The sequence below is a fragment of the Macaca nemestrina genome, chromosome 12, assembly GCF_043159975.1.
Source record: "Macaca nemestrina isolate mMacNem1 chromosome 12, mMacNem.hap1, whole genome shotgun sequence".
Lineage (NCBI taxonomy): Eukaryota > Metazoa > Chordata > Mammalia > Primates > Cercopithecidae > Macaca > Macaca nemestrina.
In genome coordinates this window covers 35492142-35506528 of record NC_092136.1, presented here as the reverse complement: position 1 = coordinate 35506528, position 14387 = coordinate 35492142, and the positions used below count along the sequence as shown (strand labels likewise).

The following is a 14387-nucleotide window of genomic DNA, read 5'->3' as shown; positions in this document are numbered from 1 at the left end:
ATATCTAGAGCTTCAGAAAATAACATTTGAACGTAATTATTCTAATCCACACCCTGATATTATATATGCAAAGGGTAAGAAAATGATTTTACCTCTACTATATAGACGAGAATACTGAAGCACAATTTAAAATCTGTTGCCAAGATTATACAGCTAGTGCAGCAGTTGGAGTCTCTTTTGAAAACAGATGGCACACTCAAATTTGGATAATTTAAAGAGGAGTAAATAGAGAGACTATTTACAAAGGTAAGGGCAGGGTTTCCAAAACCAATAATGGATAGTGCAGTACCGTGGACTTGGTTTTTTAGGCCTGAGAAAGGGCCTAAACTTGTAACAAGAGAATCATGTAGAAAGGACCACCTTAAGAGAAAATATAATCTATAGATGAAAGGCACAGCTAGCCCTAGGCAACCTTACAAGGAGGGAGCTAGAGGAAAACACACACGATCCTTGTTCACTTTCTCTCTGATCTCCTGCCAGGGCTTCCATTGGCTGAAACAACTAGAAATCAGCCAAGAGAGCCTATTAATGCATTCCATACAGATCAGCCTCCTGGAGTACTTACTAAATAAAACAGAAATTAGAAGAACGTGGATATGAAAAGGCAAACCTGAAGTTATCTGCTATAGTGTGAGCTAGTGCCAGAGCAAGAATTATCCAGATATCTATAGGTCAAAGCTATGATCTTGATCATAGTGGCATTCAGCATTCCAAGAATTTTTAAAACCATGTAACTATTTGATGACAAATGTAGTATTCAATATGATTCCTCTCCACTAATCCACAAATATGTTTTGTCTATTATTCTATAAACTTATTGAGAAGGATGCCTCAAAATATTCAGAAATACTTCCAATTTCTCAGTTATCATGTTTTCCTTAATATAGTTGTCCTAATATACATAACATTGAGGGTCTGTGTTTTAATACTCAATTCTAACATTTTAATTACATACCTTTAGTATGCCAGTTCATCTTCACCATGTGCAATGTTTAACATACTAAATTAAGAATGTTTGGCCAACACATGGGACCTACTTGCTCAGCCTATGCCAGCAGTAGACATCACTATATGATAATAGTTTTCTTTCTTGCTGAAAAACCTACTTTGAATCTTTCTCAGCACAGTCAACTTCCAAACGATTATTTAGCACAGGGAAGAGGCCCATATTTATCTTCTGAGGGAGAAAAATATAGGAGCACACACAAAAAAAAGTCTGTGAGACTCTAAGAACACAAGCCTGAATGCCCCAACACATGGAATGCCATTTTTAAAGAACTCTCATCAGAAGTGAGTCACTTTTAGAACAGGCAAGAGAAAATAAATACATGTTGAAACAAAATACCTCATTGCTCTAGGGAACAAATCTACCCTTAGTTAAATCGAGAATATATAACATGGGGTAGGTAGTTTTAAATTGTAACAAAATGGATATAATTTCACAATGAAAAGCATTTATAAAAAGCTGTTCCATGGAGAGTTTAACATTCTCTTAGGGATGAACAGGGATTTATTCTGCAGGAAACCTGTGAGAAGAATTTTGAGCCAAGAAGTGATTCTCCTCCCTTTCAGCAAAGAGAAAAAGATGTAAACAGAGTTGAGAGGAGGGCGGGAGAGGGAAAAAAGAGTATGAGCCTCACTCAGAAAATAATGATGTGAAGGGTCTATCCCCTCTTCCTTATACCTGACTGTACTAGATCATGCCCCTTGTTTAGAAATCATCCTGATTTATGAAACTTGTAGAATTAAAACACAACAAAACAAAACAAAAACTTACCACAAAACTTACAGAATAAAAAACAAACTTACTATGACCTACAAGAATCTACATAACCTACCCACAGCCTGGTCCTCTTACTTAGTTGCTTGTCATTCTCTCACTTGTGCATTACACTCTACTCCCCCTGCTCTACTTGCAGTTCCTTGCAAATCGCAAGCTTTTTTCCTACCTTAGGGCCGATACACATTACTCTCTGCCTGGAAGGCTTACCCACCCCCACACCCACCCACTTCATGGCTAGCTCCTACCATCTTCTTTAGAAATCAGCTTTAAAAAATACCTTCTCTGAAAAACTTAAAGTAGGTTCCTTCTGTTGCTCTCTAACTCTTGTTCCTTGTCTTTTTTTCTTCCAATTTTATAGTTGCATCTATTTATTTATACTCCTATTTATCTGTTCTTTGCTGGATTCCTACACTGGGATGTGAGTCCTTTAAGAGCAACCACCATCTCCATCTTGATCACTGTTATGTCCCAGAGCCCACCACAGTGGCAAACACACAATGAACTTTCCATATAATATTTGTGGCATAAGATAAACTCTTGAGAAAGTTCTTTTTTTTTTTTTCTAGCCTATAAATCTTTCCAACTCCACCTCCAGGACCTGCAAGCCAAAAGCATGTGAAATTGTGTGGCGATTTAATTTGCAGGAAAGAATCGCCAAAACTTACTGACCACCTACTTACTGTCTGAACACAATCTTAAGCGTGTGTGTGTCTAAGTAATTTGAAACCTCACAAAATCCCAGTGGGATACACAATTATCCCCATTTACAGATGAAGAAAATGAAATTGACATATTTAGTTTTGATATGGAGAAAATTGTATCAAAAGAGTAAGTGATGTGAAGATATGCAATTTGAGTATCTTTCTCAATGTAACCAAGCAACCAAGATGACCCAGGTGTGCTGTCTGGGAGTTGTTCTTGAGAGGCAGCCAGAGTAGTATGGAAAGAAAATGGGCAGAGTCAAGGACACTGGAATCAGACCCCCTCTTTTCCATTTATTATTTATATGACCATAGTAAATCTTTCACCTCTTACTTGGTCTTAGATTCTTTACCTGTCAAACTGGAGCTGGAACTAGCTGCATACTGTTGTGTTTTATGTAACTTAGAGATGTGCCACCAGGCCTAAGAAATAGCTTCATATAACAAATATTTCTGATATGATGTTGATTGCCAGAACCTGTGCTTTGTGGTAACTGTTCCTGGATTGGCCATAACAGATCACAATATTGTGTTCTGAATGTAGATAATTAAAAATTAACGCTAGCAGACAAAATCCCAGCTAGAAACTGCTAGCTGGGATTAAAGTGGTAGTTGGAGTTGAATAGAAAGATTTAGGGATATGTTTCCATCAACAGAAAACTCAGTGAAAATAATTGAATTAAAATTCAATTTAAATACACAAGAGAGATGTATTTGTTTTGTGTCTCAACGCACCTCAATAAGCAGCAAAAATGCTACATTATCAAAAACAGTTAACATACTGAAAAAAATAGTGTTAGCATGATTTCATATTCAACAGCAAGTTATGGATGTTTGGGGAAGAATATGAAAATGAAAGATTTCTCATCTATAAAATGAAAAGTTGAAGCAGAAAACCTTGTAGACCTCCTCAAGACCTGTACAATTCTGATTCTGTATTTAATTAGTGCTTATTAAACATTCCCCACAGGCTTAATCCCTTCTCAGGTAGAGCAAGTCACACAGAATAAGAAAACATCATCCCTGCCCTCGATAAGAATATTATCTAATTGTAAGATTACTATAGATCAAATTGATGAAACAAAGTATGTATTTCTCATATAAGATATAATTTCAATTTAGCCACTGCCTTATTCTATAAGTCAAACAAAGTAAAATATAAATTTAATTTTCACTTATAGATACAGGATCTTGCTCTGTTGCCCAGGCTGGATAGAGTGCAGTGGCAAAATCATGACTCATTGCAGCCTGGAAGTCCTGGGCACAAGCGATCCTCCTGCCTTAGTCCGAGTAGCTGGAACTACAGGCATGCACCACCACACCTGGCTAATTATTTTTATTTTTTGTAGAGTGGGCCTTGCTGTGTTACTCAGTCTGGCTTCCAACTCCTGGCCTCAAGCAATGCTCTCTCCTTGGCCTCTCAAAGTGTTGGGATTACAGGTGTGAGTCACTGTACCCAATCAATTTATTTTTTATGAATAAAAATATAAAAATATTTTAGACAATGGAAAGTTTTAGAATATTTCAGACATTATAATTAGTAATATTGGGGGAAATTCGAGAGGAATTGACTTTTGTTGCTTAAGTTAATATAAACAGTGCATTTTAATAGAGATGAATTTTGAATTTAATTGGAAGGTTATGTTTTCAGGAAATGGAATTCTCTTGGAGCACAATGACAAAATAAAAAGAACAAAAGGCCTTGGTTTAGAAAAAGGGGGAAAGGGATCCAAGTGTTAGTAGGATTAAAACTTCAAACATTGCCTAAACCCAAATGATCATTATTATAGTGGTGCTGACCGGTGATAAGTATCAAATAGAAAAAAATGTAAAGATAAATTTATCCCAAATATAAAATGTATGTAACATGAACAGCAATTACAGTAATTACAGGAAACCAATTACCCTCAAAAATTCTTTTTGCATTCATAAAATATAAAAAAAACTCTAGAATTTTACATTCAGAAATAAGTTTTTGCTAATAGGCTGCCAATATAACCAAGATTTTGAGAAATAGTTGAAGACAAAGATAAATATTGAAATTTAAATTATCAGTTTCTCCATGTAAATATGTATATTTTAAAATCAAATCAAGTTCTTAAAAGATCAATAAAGATAAAATTCAGCTAATTAGGATCTAATTTTTAAAAATGAAGGAGAAAAAACGATTATTATAAGTTAGGAATTCTCATATTGTGAGTAAAAAAAAAATACCTATTTTGAGAAAAACTTCCCAGGTATTTTAATTTTTATAAAACATATTTTACCCACATGAAAATGTAAGATATCAACAAAGTAGATGTAACAAAATCATATGTATAATAAAAACAAAAGCATAGAAAACCATTCATGCATTCATTAATTCAACAAATACTTCTTGAGCATCTCTGTGTTGGACCTGTGTCCAGTGATAATATAAGATACAAAGTGATTACAGCATGGATCTCAAAATCCCACGGAATTTATAATGAGGGTGGGGGGTAAGGCAAATACACATACAACTAACCATATAAAAAAGACAACGGTGTTGTATCCTACATTGATAATATGGACATTAAAGGCAATAGAACATCTAAGTTAGCGATCATTCTGGATGACTGGAGATGGCTACCAAAGTAGGTAGCCAAAGTGATAAATATTAAAGGATGAGTGACTTTTCAGAAGTTTGGGTCAAAACAGAAATTTTATTATTAGATGTCCATATGAGAAACTGACGCAAGACACTTGAAAACTATATAATGTCCAGGAGTTAGAAAATCTCGATTACTACAATAAATATGTTATGCCTAATATTATGGGCAAAGGTGGGTCACCATCGCAGTATACACATGGCATAGAATTGTAGAATCATAAAGCTGTTAGAGATTGGTGGCAGCTGCAGGTGGCAAGGAAAGTGCTGAGAATAGCAGATGACACCATTGCCTTCTTCTTTGTCCATAGCAGAATTCCATAATCGACTACCATTCTTTCTGTTGATTCTACATGACTTAAAATGCCATCTCAAAACAGTATTCCAGGAAGCCACTGCCAATCTCACTGAGTTAAATGTGAAGTTTGAATCTTTGTCCAGTGTTTTGTTGTTTTATTTTTGCTTATCCTTCTACATCTCACAGTCGACTGTTTGACCAGAACAAGTTATCAAATCAAGCTCTGTGCTAGGCAACAGTGGAAAAGAAAATAGACCCAAATTTAATCAATACTGTGTTTAGGAATGTTAAAAGGGAAGATAGCTGTTTATAATCTCTGAAATAGTGCCAGCTTTGGGAGGAAATAATCTATGCTCTTTTATACCACCGTCAGTTTTTGGAGTAAATCGTGTCTGAACTAACTTGATGGCAGTGGGCCTGGAAAGGGAAGCAGAAAAGAGATAGAATACAGCGCTTAATTCAAATCACTTAGTGCATTGTTAGTATTCACTTCCAGTGCTCCATAATTCCGACATCTGAAAATGTTCCCTGAAAATATCATGCTTCTTTTATACTTTTAGATGGGTTATTCCCTTCGTCTGAACCTCTCTTGCCTTCTTTACTCCTTGGTGGACTGCCTACCCAAATCACAGGTCACCTCCTCCAGGATGCTTTATCCAACAATCACTCCTTACTGCTTCCACGATGTTTTATACCTCTATTTTAGCCCTTATCACCTATGTTTAGCATCTTCTTGTTCCTAAGGTCTCTACTGGTTTTCTTCCTCTTCATACTACCAATAATCAGCAGTGTGCCTGCCACCCAATGGACTGTTCAACAACATGACTGGAATGAATAAGGAAATGCTTAAATTGAACTTCAAAATACATGATATGGATTTTTACAGGTTTATCATATTTCCTAATTAGACATGAGTTTTAAAACATCCCTTTGTAGGGCTTCTAAAGCATTCTATTTACCTTGAGAAATTCAGGTCAAAATGACAGATTTCCTATGACTATTTCATAAAACAAGTAATCTCTAAAGTTGACATATGAATTTCTGTACTAGGAAAAGTATATGTTTAGCTTGGCACTTCAGTGGCCTCTTGGAGACACGAGTTTCAAATCCACACATCTTTTAAATAATTCTGTTCTTGTAGTTGTTTATTAGTTTAGAGACCATCTGCATTTTCTATGTCTTTTTGGCCCTATCGCCCCAGGGTCATGTTTAAAAATGGGATGACCAGAGACATGGTTGTAGAATACTGCCTCTGTTCTCATGAGATATCACTGTCTTGGCCTATATGCACAGAGGATGGTAGTATGAGTGAAAACTTCAGGACTACAATAAAAGCTTTATAGGAAACCTGAAGTTCAACTTCAAACAATTTCAACATAATCAGTCTTTGGCTTAGTGAGAACCTACTTTGTTCCTATTGTTGAATTTTAATACTCACAAAACCCTGTGGAAGGTTTTAGCATTGCTTCTATTTTAAAGATGAAAAAATTGATATTCAGGGTGCTCAGTCCCTTACCAAATCAGGAAATGGTTGAACCCAGATTTGAACTCAGTATCACAAGAACTTACTAGCCAGCAATAATTACTATTACCTAGGAATTCTTAATTATAACATCACTAACTTTGCTGTTATTGCCAGTTTCAAGGTTTCTTTGCTCATTGGGCTCCCATGTACCCAATCAACAAATGGTAATAATTATAATAATTCTAAGGAAAATGAAAGAAAAGACTCTTTCCTAATTCCCAACAGGAAAAAGATAAAAGTACTACTAAATGTGAAAAGGGACTCAAGCAAATTGAACAATATGCAAATATGATTTTTGGTTTTCAAATAGGTCAAAATTTAAAAGATCGATAACTGTTGTTAGTGAAGTTCTGAAGGAAATACCCGGTTACACATTTTCTGATGTGAATAAAAATTGTACCAACATTTTTAGAGGACAATTTGACAATACCCATTAAATTTCAAATGGGATACTCTTTGACTTATCCATTCCAGTTTTTAGAAACTTTCCTACAAAAATATTTGCATACATACATACTCAAGGGCTTACTTTCAAGGATGTTTGCCAGAGCAGTATTTACAATAATGAGAAACAGGAAGACAAACAAGCACCAGAAGACTAATGAAATATGTTATGAAATATTATGGAGCTGTTAACAAGTGTAATAGCTCTTAATATTCCTAATAGAAGTAATAGTAATGTTGGAAATATCAGTATAGAGTAGCTACCATTGTCATTATGGTCTTCTAATGGCCTGAAATGCTTTTAAACATCGTAAGATTTTGGGCTATTTGCCTATTTATTAAAACGTTGTTTCCTTTGCTTCATAGTAATATGGATCTCTTTAATTCAACAGATTTTGCCCCATATTCAAGAATAAAGCCCTGGCTTTCAGCAGAGAATTTCTGGATTAAGAAAACAAATACCCTATTTTCAATTTCAAGCTTATAAATTGATGTCTAATACTTATAAAACCTTTTACATGTACATTATTGGACTCCAAACACTGCCTTTGGAACTGTTAGCTGAAGATCCCCATCTACAAATCCCTTGGCACTTCAAATTCATTATGTCCAAAAGAGATTCACCATCTTCCTTCTCAAATGGTTTTCGCCTTCTTTCTCTTACAATCAATGGCATGTACATGCTCCTAATGATCCAGACTTGAATCTAGAATTATAACTGACTCCCCATTTATCTGTCACTAAATCACATGCAAAATCTTGTCCATTCTATGACCCAATATCCCCCTCATTTAACCTACCCCCTTTCCATTCCTATCACTACTTTATTTCAGAATTTCAATGCTTTTTGCCTGGATGATTGCAATAGCTTTTCCCCATTGTCCTCAACTCTAAACACCTTCCCTACTGATTGTTATCTCACTGCTCAATTTCTCTTTGAAGAACAAAAGTAAAATGCCTCTCTTCTGCTCATTAACATGCCCCTGATCCCTGCCAACCAATTATCTTGCAAAAATAGTTAAAACTCCTAACCTGTCATCTAAGACCCTCCTGCCTCCCAAGTTTAGGCTCTAAACTAACAGGCTAGTCTATACCCTTTTCTATAACTATTTTCTAGCCAAAGAGAAAAATCTAATATTCCCCAAACTTAAGCATGATTCTGCACCTCTGGAAATCTTATCAGCCTGCCTGTCATTCATAGTCAGGCTTAGGCACCACCCTAATCTCCATAGTCAGAGGCAAAGTCTTAATCTAATCTCCCAGAAGAAATCTCTGAACTTTTCTCAACAAATATTACCTGGTATCTTCCTGCAATTATTTAAATATCTTATTAACTACACCAGAATACAGAATGCTTGAAGGCAAGCCCACAGATGTTTCGTTTTTGTTTCACCTATATCTAAATCAGTGCCTTGAACATAGCAGGTACTCAACAGAGGATTTTCAGCTTGGATTTTTGCTTTAAATTAAAATTACTAGTTATAGGATGACCCCCTCAATATTATTTTCTTTTCTTTATAGTTTCGGTGACATTATCATCATTTTTAACTGAAGCTCTTTTGACATAGCAAATCTGATATGCAATATGTGATATATTTTCATTCCATACAGATCTGCCTTCACTCAGTGCTCACCCTAGTGCCCACATATATCCTGCCAAAGAACACAACATGTAGTCAAGCTTTATTTTCTATAGTTTGTACTATGAGACAACAGGCTACTCTTATTTTCTAATTATGAAAGTATTGCTCTGAATACTTTCTAAATGTTCCTTTTGTCCAAAAAAAAAAATCACCATAATCAGTATTTACATACAAATGTTTACTACTGACTCCTGCCTTGGCCTCAGATGTAACATGGGCTTACATGTTCTCATTTAAAGTACTTATAGAAATATGCTATCACCCTATTCATGTGGCCTGATACGCACTTCTGGCTTTTATTTCTCTTTCATGACAATGTAACAGCAGCAGATTTTAACTAATCACACTAATGACTAGAGACCCTTTGTGGATTTTATGAATTAGTGATAAAGTGGAACAAATCTGCAAAGTAAAGGAAAATACCTCATCAAATTTATTCATTTATTTTGACAAGAGCAATTTTGGTTTAATTACTTATAGTGGCATTTCAGTAAATGTGCTGCAGCATTTTCTCAAATTAATTAAGCCCCCTTTTCCCACTAAGACATTCTGCTTATAGAAAAAGGAAAAAAAAAAAACGTATTTCATTGAGACATTCATTGCTTTCTGGGTTCCTCTGGGAAAATATATAAAAATTTTTCAAAATAGTTTGTTTCCTTTTGAATATATATTCCATGAACTCATCTGGAGAGACAAATAGGTATTTATTTGGATATGAATTGAATTTGGAACTAAATCTGTTTTTCTATTTGTAAAGTACATCGAAATATGTTCTAAGGAAAGCTTCAACTAAGCTGTTTTTACTACTTTCCACCAGAGAATCAGAAGCTGAAATAAAAAACAAAAAAAAAAAAAACCTCTCTTTACTAATTCATAAACTTTCTGGATTAAAACTAATTTTTACCTAATATATTAATAGATGCAATATTTTGTATTTTACACCGCCACATATCATGTTATGAAACAATTCAATACCACCACAATGAAAACGAAGTCCTTTGGTTCTGTGAGGAAAATTTAAATTTTTGGCTTGCTCTCAATGAATATATTGGAGGATATATAGCATATTGTTTTGGGGCAAGGACCCTGGAGGCAGACACATTGGCTTCATACCCCATCTCCACCCATTTCTCACCTATGTGACTCTGGATGGTGATATGGTTTGGCCGTGTCCCCACCCAAATCACATCTTGAGTTCCCATGTGTCATGGGAGGGACCCAGTGGGAGATAATTGAATCATGGGTGTGGGTCTTTCCGATGCTTTTCTCATGATAGTGAATAAGTCTCACAAGATCTGATGGCTTTATAAGACGGAGTTTCCCTGCACAACACTCTTTGCCTGCTACATCCATGAAAGACATGACTTGTTCCTCCTTGCCTTCTGTCATGATTGTGAGGCCTCCCCAGCCATGTGGAACTGTAAGTCCATTAAACCTCTTTTTCTTCCCAGGCTTGGGTATGTCTTTATAAGCAGTGTGAAAATGGGCTAATACAGATGGGTTCTTTATAATTACTGAACTTCAGTTTATAATCTTTTAAAAATGTAAATACTAATAACATAGTCCACATTATATTGTTGTGAGAATGAAATGATATAATGCATGCAAAGGGTTTTACACTGTTCCTGGCACACAACAAGCACTAATAAATGTTAACTATTTTTAGTAACTTGATAACCACACTGTGGCCATGAGGAACAGCTTGATCCAAGCATAGGATTCCGAATCTGATTTCTACTAACACAGATTCACTCACTGACTTGGGGCAAACTAATGAAGTCTCCCAGGACACTAATTTTCACTCCACAAAATGGGATTTGGTGACTAATCAAGAAGAAAAGTCTACGCTTGGTAAATTTAAGTCCAGCATAATGTCTTTACAGCACATAATCACAATTTGTATTCTCTTTATTTTGTACATAGAGTAAAATACATAATCCTCACTAACTCATGGTGAATAATGCATATTTTAACTCATTAAAATCTTTCTCTGACCTTGGAAAAAGATGCTTAAATGACTGAGTTTTATGTTTCAATAAGTGGCACTTCATTTTTGCAAATGAAGTCTACTGCAAAAACTAACTCAATTCAGATTCATGGCTAAAGTTCCACATTCTAATCTTATTGTCCCATCCTGCTCTTGAAGCAAACAGAAGACAGCCATGTTATGCATTGACAGCAGGCACCAATTATATATACATGATAAACTGTTTGGCATCAGGCTGCGTTGTGAAAATAACTTCCTATCTGTATAAAGTATTATATATTGATACTTAATTCCAAAACTCTTATTTCTCTTTAAGGCTAAAAACTCCTATGTTGTTGACAATTGCTAATGACTTCTGGGTAACAGAGCCAGTTCTGCTGAGAGCACAAGAGGATAGTTCATTTGTCCTAAACTTAATTCTCTGTGCTTCCCAAGCAGCAGCAAGGTTAAGGCTGGAAAAGTGACTCACAACACGGGAAAAACACACTCGAGAAAATTATGTATCAGTAGCTAACAAACTAACAAGAATGGAATTATATGTACGTTAAAAAAAAATCTGAAGAAACTCAAAATAACCAACACTTTATTATAATAATTGATTTATCACCTGTTTTGACTGAATTAATGCTTTTGAGTCTTCTCTTCCTTCCCCATAAATGGCTTTTGATAGACATTTCTAATCATTTCATATTATAGTCCTCATTTATCATCTGATTTTATGCCTACTTATAGCCCAGAGACATATAGAAATGATTTGGAGATTCTACAATCAATATACTTGCTCTGTACAGAGCACAGCGCAGGGCATGCAGGGAAAGAAATATAGAAGACCCAGTCCCTGTTCTCAAAGAGGATTATCCATCATGCTATGATCTCTTCTGTCCCATGCATTCGACAATGACAATGATTTGTATAAAGCTACAGGAAGGCAAATACACAAACGTTAAAAATGTAAAAATAAGCTTACAATAGCTCTGACACAAATTTCTCTATTATTTTTCTACCTAGTAATCTACATTCTCATCTTTCCTAATATAATGAGAAAACAATATTCTGTACACATATTTGAATTGGCTTTTTTATTGTCTTCAAATGCAGTATCTTAATTATACAGTAACAGGTGCTGAATTTACAGTAGGACAACTATAGTAGATTTTGCATTCTTATATTACATAGCTGTGATACATACCTTGTTATAGCAGTCAGAGCCAGCCATCTAAATTTTTAAAAAGGTGGACACAAAAGAAGCCTAACAAATTATATACAACTCACAAGTGGGGGATAGGACAGCCCAGCTCTTTATCCTGACCTACTACTACCAAGTCAGAAAAGCTCTTATTTGAATGTATATAAAGAACAACAAAACAAAGCAAAACGATACACACCAACAACACATATGCACAAGATTACACACAAGTGCCCAGCAAATTTGACATCATTCTTTAAAAATTAGAGTTTATAGTTGAGTGAACCACTGGATAATTTGAATCTGCTAACTTTTTTACACTGGCATCTGTATTATGCTGACTGTCTTCTGCCCCGATGAACTAACACATAAAAGAAGCATCTTAACTGTTATGATTGTTAATGCTTTATTATACAATTCTTATATAATCAACTCATGATTTAGACTCAGTGAATTTAAAATTTTTGATATGACCAAGAATTAAACTAAAGCTTAACTTTGTAACAAAAATGAAGAAAGTATTTGTAATCAAAACTGCAGAAAACAACCGACTGAAAGACTTTTAATGATTCAATTGCATGCAAATAGGAGTTTCTAACTATAAATAAGTCTTACTAATTGACTCTAATGGGACCACTATTAGGAAGAATTTGTTAGCAAGGAATTTGAGGAGTAAACAATCTAACCACTGAGAAAAGACTTAAAGGAATTTCATTGAATTTATTTTAGCACCATTCAGGTATTTCACTGGAATCTTGGCCCAATTACTCTGAGCACACAGCCTAAAATGCAATTTTAGTACTAAAAAAATAAAATGGCATTTTAAGCAAATAATTTTTATAGTAGCCTTACCCCATATTTAAGTGTTTGACAATGGATACTAAGCAAATCAGAAGGTGCAAAGATCATCTGTTAACAATGTGGTGTCAGCATAACCTAATGCTTTATCAGGGATGTCAAATAAGCAGCTCAGCTCCTGTGAGGATATTTTCCTTCCCATGCCCAGGAGAGAGATTGTTAATCTAATGTGTCACTCTTTCTCATCAAGTTCAGACCACAGCCTTGAATCTTTCTATGGATATCCCTTTAGATATTAAAGAACAAGTGTATATAGTTAACACAAAAAGCAACCCTTAATTGTTATCCCAGCCTTAAGCAATTAAAACCTCTTCTGAATCACTGACACATTTTCACATAGAAAGTCAGTTAAATCTTTGTCTTCAGCTGAGGACATGAATATTGAGATAGGCAAGGCGTTAAATGAGGTCTAACTAAGCATTCCACATGTGTATTTCCCATTCAATATTATTGCTTATGGAACAGAGATCTAAACTCTCCTACCAAGGACCTCTCAAAAGGCCATGGGATATTTTGGACACACAGAGCAAGTGTCAAAGCATATAGGTACTTGCTATTTTATTCTGAAAATATGTTTGTGTATCTCTCATAGCCAAGAAAAAATATAATGAAAAATAAACAGATTATTAGTAATATACAAGTAGATCATCTGGCTTGTATAACTACTTACTCAGCTCCAACTTCCAGCGCCCTAAGGTGAAGCCTCTCTAAACACCTTAACTCCAGGCTCCAGGTGGCACAGACCATCTTTAACACTTTTCACCTAGGAATGCACTTAAGTACATCTGGAGCCTTACTGCTCAAAGAATGCTAAAACACGAGTAGCATCAATATCACCTGGGAACATGTTAGAAATGCAAAATCACTGCCCTCGTGGAGAGCAAGTGAAGCAAATTCTGCATATTAACAAGATACCCAGCAAATGTGCAGGCATACGAAAGTTTTAGAAGCATTAACTGTACTCTTAGAAGCCCAGATCCAAGAGTTATTTCATAGAATTTCAACAAAAAATTTCAAAAATACTTATTTCTAATCCTGTAAATATCATTGACCAAATTCTGTGAAACAAAAATCCAATAAGATACTCTGCCAAAAAATAAAAGGAGGAGGGGTTATATTTAAAAATGTGAGAAAGTCCGCACATCATCCTCATGGAAATTCACTACACACATTAGCAGATTGTAGGCTCTGAGAGGTACCACAAAGAAATTAGTTTTACTGTTTGACTCAAAAATTCAAAAACAGTTCCTTTTTTCAACTACTATTAACTACATACAGAGATCCTTTGAGAAAACTGCTACAGACTAATTCCTTGTAGCCTATATATATATAA

General features: G+C 35.1%; 1 long non-coding RNA gene across 1 annotated transcript in view; it reads left to right on the top strand.

Annotated features, from left to right (window-relative positions):
• LOC105471477 (uncharacterized) overlaps positions 1-7903 on the top strand; it is a 39419-nt gene extending 31516 nt beyond the window's left edge. Inside the window, exon 3 of the long non-coding RNA XR_011610727.1 lies at positions 7773-7903. This is a non-coding gene — a long non-coding RNA (uncharacterized lncRNA). The remainder of the gene's footprint in view (positions 1-7772) is intronic.
• Positions 7904-14387: the final 6484 nt, after the last annotated feature.